We start from the raw sequence: 8,909 nt of genomic DNA on the forward strand, positions 1-8,909 counted from the left end.
GCAGCCGAACGCCGGGCACCGAGCGTCGCTGGCAGACGCCGCGCTGGCGGGAACGGGTGCCTGTACATGGCCTTCCCCGCGCTCGTGCCAAAATCCCTGCCAAGTTTCACACCATGTCCTTGCTTGTCTTTGGTGTTCGAGCACCCAGTCCTGCTTATGCTCCAAATGAGCGGAGACCTGCAGCAGATACCTTTCACTGAGGGTAAAGGCGGAGTTTTCTTGCTCTCCCCACAGTGCTGAGGCCACAGCTGGTAGCTGGGTGCCACCCAGTCTGAGCCCTCTCAATATAAGAAAGGGCCAGAAACCAGGTATTTCTGCTCCCACAAGCTACCCCATTGTCTGAGGAGAGGCACTGTCCTGCCTAAAAGATGGGGTACAGGCAGAAAGGGTGAGCTGGGTGAGCCCCTGCATGAGGGAGGTGTCTCCCAGCTGCCCTGTTTCATGTGCTGGCTCTCATGGATAATTTTTCTACATGCGTTTCTTGGCCAGGCTGGTTTGCACCGGGCCTTAAAACTGGGCATGTTTTGCTGAGGGATGCTGTGGTGGCATCTCAGGTCCAAAGAAGTTTGCTCTGGAGACAGAACAAACACTAGAAGTGTTTGCATCTGCTCACACACAAACTTTTCTGGTACAGAGATGTCTGGGGCAGACTTCCCCTATGATCGCCCATCCCCAAATAACCAAAAGTCAGAAGAACAATACCCCAGTCCTCAAAGACACAGAAAGTGGTTGGGCTGACAAAGCAGATAGCAAGGCGGATAGCTACAGTGCCTATGTAGATATCCATGGGCTTAAGTAAACTGATTACTGTCCCTGTATCCTGGTCATGTTTGGGATGGATGAGGAGTTGAGCTACTTCACCCTGCCAAATGGCGGTGATGTGGGGCCACCTCGGGGCCTTCAGCCCCTCACAGCTTTGCTGCTCAGCATTTTCTGAATGAAGCTCTGAATTCACAGCTGGTGAGAAAGGTGTGCAGCTACAGTCAAGTCACTGATCATCAGACTAGCAGAGCGCTGTGGAAAAATTACCAAGGGTTTCTGAGGGGATGAAAGCAAATGCATTGAGTGGCTCCACAGGACACTACCACTAGATCCAAACAAAAAGGGCTCTGTAAGAAATTCCTTACCTGTCCATGGCATAGCACACACACAAGTCATTGGGAGGGGGGATATATTTCAAATCCATTTGTTTGAGTTGTCAGACACCTACTGGAAGGTGCAAAGATAAGAAAAAGTGTTTCCACTTTGCAAATTTATTGCTAGCAATTTTGAAAGTGATCTGTTGCAGCTATAACCTGAGGTCTCTCCTGCTCCCATTGTATATGTGGGACAAATGTGTCTGGTTTTAGCCCAGACCAGGTTTGAGGCTCTAGTGCAGCCAGCACAGAAAGAAGACCCTTATTTTGTTTTCCATCCTACAGAGAGTAAGGAAACCTGAAGCTGAAGAAGAGACCAGTGGTATTATGGATAAGAAAGCCCATACTTGCTGGAGATGGCACGTAGTAAAGCCACCACAATAGAGTTGGTATGAACTGAGCCGCACTGTAAAAATACAGAGTAAAAATAATCAGATGCAGACAGTAAAGTGAAGGTGCTCTGAATGCTCTGCACAGCCTGGCTAGGGAGGAAAATGTTATGCAAATAAAGGACAGATACAGAAAGGTCCATGTGTTAATTGGGTGCACTTCTCTTGCCTGTCACTGACTAAAGCAACAGTAATGAAACCACTAGGAGAAAAATATGGGTACTTGCAAAGGCAATAAAGACTCGTATAATGTCCAAAGTACCAAACAGATCAGTAAAGATAGGCTCAAGACACCAAGCATGATAAATGACAGCATCCTGTTATCTTAAAGAGGATCTAAAAGACACCTGGAGCCAAATTATTTGTGAGCCCAACTTGGAAAGGCCGAACTGGCAGACAACTGGAATTAATTAATGCCCTACAGATCTGTGCTAGAAAGATTGGGGATCACTAAAAATAGCTGAGGAGCCTGTTTCTTACACATCATAACAATTAGATCTGGTTGGGCTGTGACAAATTTTCTGTAAACATCCTGATGAACAAGCAACTCCCCCAGGCCCCCTCCAGGAGCTCCTGGGCAGCTCAAACCTTGCATTAAAAATGCCCAGAATTTCAAATGGCAAAAATAGAGAGGGGAAAAAAAGCAAAAGGAAGCGCTGGTGTCAAGTATGTTGTGGTTGATTAGCCAGGGTAGGTGGGAAGATTTCTGATGCTTGACTTAATGATGTTCTGGAGCACAAATTTCTGTTTGCTTTGGTGGGATTAGACCTTAAACATCTGGTTGTACTGAGTCAATTAGAGGAAAAGAAGAAAAGTCAGAAAATACGGTGAGTGCACTTCTACTGCTCTTGTCTAGAGAGCATGTTACTCACCTCTGTTGGGAAAATTGCATCTGGGTAGAAGGGTAAAGAGGGGTAGATGCCCTGGTCTGTTTCGGGAGAGATCTGTTGTGGCAGAGCCTGGCCTGCCCCTCACAACCCCACCAGGATGCTTCAGGTAAAGAGGCCCAAACCCAGCTCAGTCCCCAGCCTGACCTGCATCCACAAGGAACAGGGATGTTGGATTTGGAAAAAGGTGGGTCTAATGCTGGCCTTCTCATAGCTGCGAGTGTGGCTGGTGGCTGGGAACACCCCTCGGGGAAGAGAGGAGCACAAAAAGGGAGAACAAATCTTTGGGCAGCAGGAGGATGCTGGGTTTGGGCCCATGCTCTGTGTTAGGCCAAGTGCATGAGACCCTGGTGTGGTGGGACTTTGCTGGCCGCTCACACCTCCTGTGTGGAGATGGGGAAGCTGAGGGGTTTGTTCATGTGGTCAGGTCTCCTTTGCTCCTGAAATGCCACTTTGCACCTTCAAAACAAAAGGGAAAATGGGATGCAGAGCCTTCAGAAAGAGCTTTTCCCCTAGCTGCATCTCCACATCTTCCCCTCTCTAGCACTTATCTTGATAATTAAATTATACAGCTGAGGAGAGTGATTTGGAAACAGATGGCGTGCAAGATGCTGCAGAAAACAGCGGTGCATTTCAGTCTTTCACAGCAGTGTGCAGACAGATTTGGCTGGTATATCGGCCTTGAAGTAGTTGAACTTCAAAATCTGCTTGTGCAGTGGCCTTCAACCAGAAGAAATGAATAGCCCTTTAGCCTCCAACTTGATACTCAATTAAGTTTTAAAATCAAAAGTGGTTTTCCCTGAACAAAGTGGCCAGTCTAGTTTGCCACGCCAGTCGGTGTGCCCTAAGTGAGGTTCCCACTAAGCTTCAATGACAGTGACCAAGGTAGGAAATACAGGATTTGGGCAAGGTGGGATATTGAAACAAGCAGTTTAGACAAACCTAGTCCACAAAGTATGGGAGAATGGTCAAAATAAGAACAAATTGTTAAGTTGTGTGAGAGTAAAACATTAGACGTGCGTGAGGCATCTCCTCTTCACTGCAACATTTCCCTCCTTACTGTGACTGCACATCCCAAGCAGGCCCCATGCTCCAAGCCCATTCTCTTGCTGTCCTCCTTGTTTTAAGTCATGTAAGACCACTGCATGAACTCAGTGGGGTGAGGAGCAGCTGTCCTCAGCCCTGCTGGCACAAAACCAGGCAGCAGGAGCCCACTGCTGCCTCCCAGCCATGGCCCACACTGTGGGGAAGGAGACCGGGAGATCTTCCATCGATGTGAGCAATGAAAGGGGTGCACCCACTGCATCTGCTGCTGGATCACTGCTAAATGGGTCTTCACTCAAAACTTTGATGGCAAAAGAGATTGTGCTAGATGACGCTGCTGCCTCCTTCCAGGAAAATAGCATGGTCCTCAGATCCCACCCTCTGACACGATGCTGGAAACTGCCTCGTCCTCGCTATCCTGGTAATGAAAACCATCACGAGAGGAGCCCTCCTGGCAGCTGTTTCCACCACTGAGTGTATTTCCACACAAAGCTGGAGGCAGTTCTCAGAGAGACTAATAAATTGGACATAAAGAGTTTAAACTGTCTGGATAAATAATGACAGATGCCTGGGGAAGGAATAGCAGGCAGAAGTATGAGTTTTGCAGTGCCCGCAGTTCAAAGAAAATTAGTTCAGAATGTGGGGGCATTGTTCAGATGAACAGCAAGGGATAACGCAGCGAGGGGCAGGAGAAGCTGTCGCCTTCCCTGTCATGGTGATCCGCTGCTCCGTGCCAGCACCATGCCAGCACCATGCATTGGGTGCAAGGGGATGGATGCAGACACCGTCATTTGTGGCGAAATGCTGAATCCACCAGCAGAGGTAGGGACCAAGGACGTAGTATCCCTACATTTTGTGTCCTTCTTGGCTGTTGTTTCATGGTGTAACCCTGTACACAATGCTTAACTCCCGCATGCAGCAGTTCAGCTGCATGTATAAGAAATTCTTGCTTCCTGGGGATCTGAGGAGACTTACACTCCAATTAAAATCCCTCTTTGAAAGAAGCTATTTAAAATAACCATGCTGCCAGCCCTCTTTTTCCTCACCCAAGGACGGAGCAGATTTTAATACGGCACATTTGCCAGAAAAGGGAAAGCTCTCCTGAAAAGGGAAGCGAACTCCGCATTGTCAGAAAGGCTGCAGCACTTCTTACAGGTTGTGGCTTTTGTTTTTGTTTTTTTCTTTTCCTTCAGATTTCATATTTCATAATAGCTGCTATTTGAATGGAGAGGGCCAAATTATCAGAACTCTTTCAAGCTCCATAATGAGCGATCCTAACAGCAACATTTGACTTGGCAACATGGTCTTCAAGGTTATTTAGCGAAGCACAGAATGTACATCGAATTTAAAAAAAGAAAAAAAAAAAGTGAACGCTAATGTGCCTCTGCAAAATAAATATGAAACTAATCAATCCGTCACTTCTCTTTTTGTTTTGGCTATCAATAAAAGCAACCTTGAAAGTGTAACTGGAGTGTTAGAGAGCGATAGGGGAACAATGCTACGAGGAATGTGAGTTGGTATAGACTGTTTTAGATCATTATAAAGCTAATTATTGAGAGAGACAGCTCAGTGTGCATGAATACAGAATAACGATGAGATTAGTAAACATCTACTGCACGGTGTGGTGCATTTGTGTGTCTGGAGAAGGGTGCTTAAGCAGGAAGGAGCAGGGTGAAACCAGAGCGTGTGTGCCATGCCAGCAGCAGGCAGGAAGGAAAGGCCATGCCCAGCCCTTCTCAGGGACAAATCGCTCTGACAGCCGCCCTCTAACGGCACGAAAGGGGCTGGAAGTCACCAAAAGAAAAAGAAATCATCCCCACAAAGTTGTCACATAGGTCAGAATGAAATTTGAGCAGATCATTAGAAGTAGCCCTGGTTTGAAATGCGAAGTTTTGCCCAAACTTTCATTTATTTTCACAGAATCACAGAACTGAAGGGGTTGGAAGGGACCTCAGGAGATCATCGGGTCCGACCCCCTGCCAAAGCAGGTTCCCTAGAGCAGGCTGCCCAGGTAGGCGTCCAGACAGGCCTTGAATATCTCCAGAGAAGGAGACTCCACAACCTCCCCAGGCAGCCTGTCCCAGTGCTCTGCCACCCTCACCATGGAGAAGTTCTTTCACGTGTTGGTGTGGAACTTCCTGGGCTCCATCTTGTGGCCATTGCCCCTTGTCCTGTCCCCACAAACCACTGAAAAGAGGTTGGCCAAATCCCTCTGTCTCCCACACCTCAGGTATTCACACACATTGATGAGATCCCCTCTCAGTTTTCTTTTCTCCAGGCTGAACAGGCCCAGGTCTCTCAGCCTTTCCTCACAGGGAAGATGCTCCAGGCCCCGTATCATCTTTGTGGCCCTCCGCTGGACTCTTTCCAGGAGATCCCTGTCCTTTTTGTACTGGGGAGCCCAGAACTGGACACAGTACTCCAGGTGAGGCCTGACCAGGGCAGAGTAGAGGGGGAGGATCACCTCCCTTGACCTGCTGGCCACGCTACTTTTAATGCATGACATTTTGCTCGATTACAAAGCAAAACAAGCTAAAAAACAACACATCAGCCCCGTGTTTCCCCAAGAAGTCACTGAGTGGCAGCTGCTGAAGAGAAGGCCAGGGCATCGGGGCAGGCAGGTGCTCTCAGCGCTTCCTGCACCACGCTGCTGAGCGGCATCACCCCTGGCAGCTTTGTGGTCACATTTCTCCTTGCTAAGAAGCTTTCTCCCCCCAGTATTTGCTGTATTCCTCCCATCCTCATTTACTAGTTGGTATTTTTCAAAAATAGAAAAGACATTTCAGTCTTCTGATAACGCTCTTAGCTGCTCATCTTTGCTTTTGCTTCCTCTGCCCATCAAACTGCTGCTCATAAACCTCCTGATCTGACATATTTTAAAAATTCAATTAATTTGCCCTTTACCTTGCCATGTCATATCACGAGTAAAGCTGCTGAGACTCCTCACCCCACACCTGCGCTCAGCATCTCGCAGTTCATTATTGCCTTGTGTTGACACTTCTTCGGCCCATTTTCAGTCTCCCTGAGCTTGTTGCCAGCCTGATATAAATTAATTTCTTCAATAAGTTCCCGAGGCATTATTTAAAATGCTCCCTGTGGTGTATTGCTTCCCGTATGTCTCCATTAGTCTCCAGTTTGACTGTAAAGGAGCAGCAAAGTTCACAGGACACTGCCTGCTTTTAACGCAGCAGAATCGCTGGCTGCTGGGATCCACTCATCTGGATGCTTGTAGGTTCACAGCATACCCTCAGTGGCTTTGATGAGGAATGAATATTAATCCATCAAAAGCCAGACAAGCTAGCTAATTCCAGAATTTGTTTTTTTTCCTTAGGTATCAGGCCAATTTTTCATGATTTTTCAGGAGAAAAATCACCCGGGCATGTGAAGTGCTTTGCCCAGAAACCACCACCAGCTGCTGGGGGCTGCTGAACAAGCAGTTACAGAAAAGAGCTGAATATTTGATTTTTTCCTGCTCCTTTTAGTGAATGACAGTTGGCATGCAAGTAGGAAAAGGGACAAACAGTTTGCCAGCCAAAATGTTACGGAAAATTTATAGGTTGTGGGTTCATGTTTGACACTGCATTAACTCATTAAATTAAATTACGGGCGGATTACTTTTTTTTTTTTTTTTTTTTAAGCAATACCAAAGGTGATTCAAAAGGTGATTCAAGTAACTTTTACTGCATTTCTGGGAAAGTAATTTCAAAGGGATTGCTGTCTGTGCTACATACATGTGTGCTACATGCTGTGTGTCAGGTTACCAACACCATGCAGTCTCTCAGGCACCAGCTTGGGTCCGATTAGTCTGCTGGGGCCCTGACCTGACAAGGCAGCGTGGTGAATCACACACATCTTCCCTCCAAGGTTTCCTCACTCACGCTTTCTGCACTTTCTGCAGCAAAGATAAACTCCATGTATCATCGCAGAAAACCCCTCAGAGGGCGGAAAGGGGAGGGCTTTGCTTCTGACTGGGATTTACTGGAGGAGCAGCAGCTGTTCCTTGCTGAGGAAGAGGTGGGTTTTGACTCCCAGAGATATTACACACGGAATTTGTTGCTAACTCCAGCTATAGGATTTTTGTCAGAGACCACAAGAAACTATTCACTGGCTACACTGAGCTTCATCATAAGGAATTCTGCTGTGCTTCATTTTGTCTGATTAATTAAATAAAAGCCATCACCTGAGTTTTGTTTTGTTTTGTCCTCACTTTTCTTATTCCAGGTGTCTTCTTCCATGCGGACATTCTTGCCTTTAAAATATTTATTTCTGACCATTTAGGCGAAACTGAGCAGAAACACCATCTCAGTGTCCAGCTCCTGCATTCGCAGTGCTGAGCAAACAGGCTTGCGCAGCACATTTCTGCCATTAGCAGGCAATCTGGTGTTGTGTTAGACCCACCCAGATGTTGACTTTGTGATTTAAAGGAGTTTTGCATTTTCAAGCAGCCCCTCAAGTGAAAGTTTTTTTAAGCACCGGCCAAACTTTCCCCTTTCACATCTTCTACCTGCGCTCACAGGGGACAGCCAGTGCGGGTTGAGTGCCTTGGTCCCAGGGGTCTAGGGACACTGGTGGCAGCGGGAGCAGCTCTGCAGTCCCCGCAGGGACAAATTGCTTGACAGACAACGCTCCAGTGACTGCTTCTAAAACGAGCCTAAGATGTTAGCAGAGAAAGATGCTGTGTCAACAAAATGATTTAATTGCACCACATGAAAGAGAAAGCGGGGCGTGCTAAAGCTGAGCGACAGAGAGCATGACGGAACAAAATTCCTCAAAGCAAGAGCGCATAAATATTGAATAAAATGGAAAAGGCAACTCTGTGGATGGCTCTGAAGAAAGCAGACATGCTGGCTGTGGATACACTTCAGAGAATATGCCACAAAAACTGGAAATACACAAAGCCAAGGGGGAAATCAGTGTATAATCCTCTGCAAGGAAATCCCCAGCTTCCACCAAGTATGGGGATTAGAAAGACATTTCTGAATCAACAAAGTGCAGGCTGTGACAGAAGAGTGAATTTTAGGATTTTTTTCTCAGCATCACACACCCGCTTGGCAGAGATAGGTACAGCCTGACTTCGTGTGCCAATTTAGATGTTTAACTTGTGATGTTAATCTCTCTGCAGAATGATTTAATATTGTCCCTGCAGCCATGACTGACTTCCAGAGGCCCTTGAAAACTGTGTTCCTACCACACTTAAAGACACAACTTACAGTTGGGTGAGCTGCATGAACTCAATGCGCTTCTTGCCTTTTGCTTAGAGAACCAGTTCACGCACAAAAGCTTCTGAAGGAAAGACAGAGAGGATTTTGTTAATCTGGATTTGTAAACCCCAAGCTACTGGCTTGACAGTCCGGATGAATCTGTGTCACCACACCTCTCCTTCTCTTTTAGGAAGACACAGGACACACATGTGCAGAAAGCCATGGCCATTCCCCTTACCTGTAAGAGGTTAC

The sequence above is a fragment of the Netta rufina genome (assembly GCF_964035555.1).
Source record: "Netta rufina genome assembly, chromosome: 1".
NCBI lineage: Eukaryota > Metazoa > Chordata > Aves > Anseriformes > Anatidae > Netta > Netta rufina.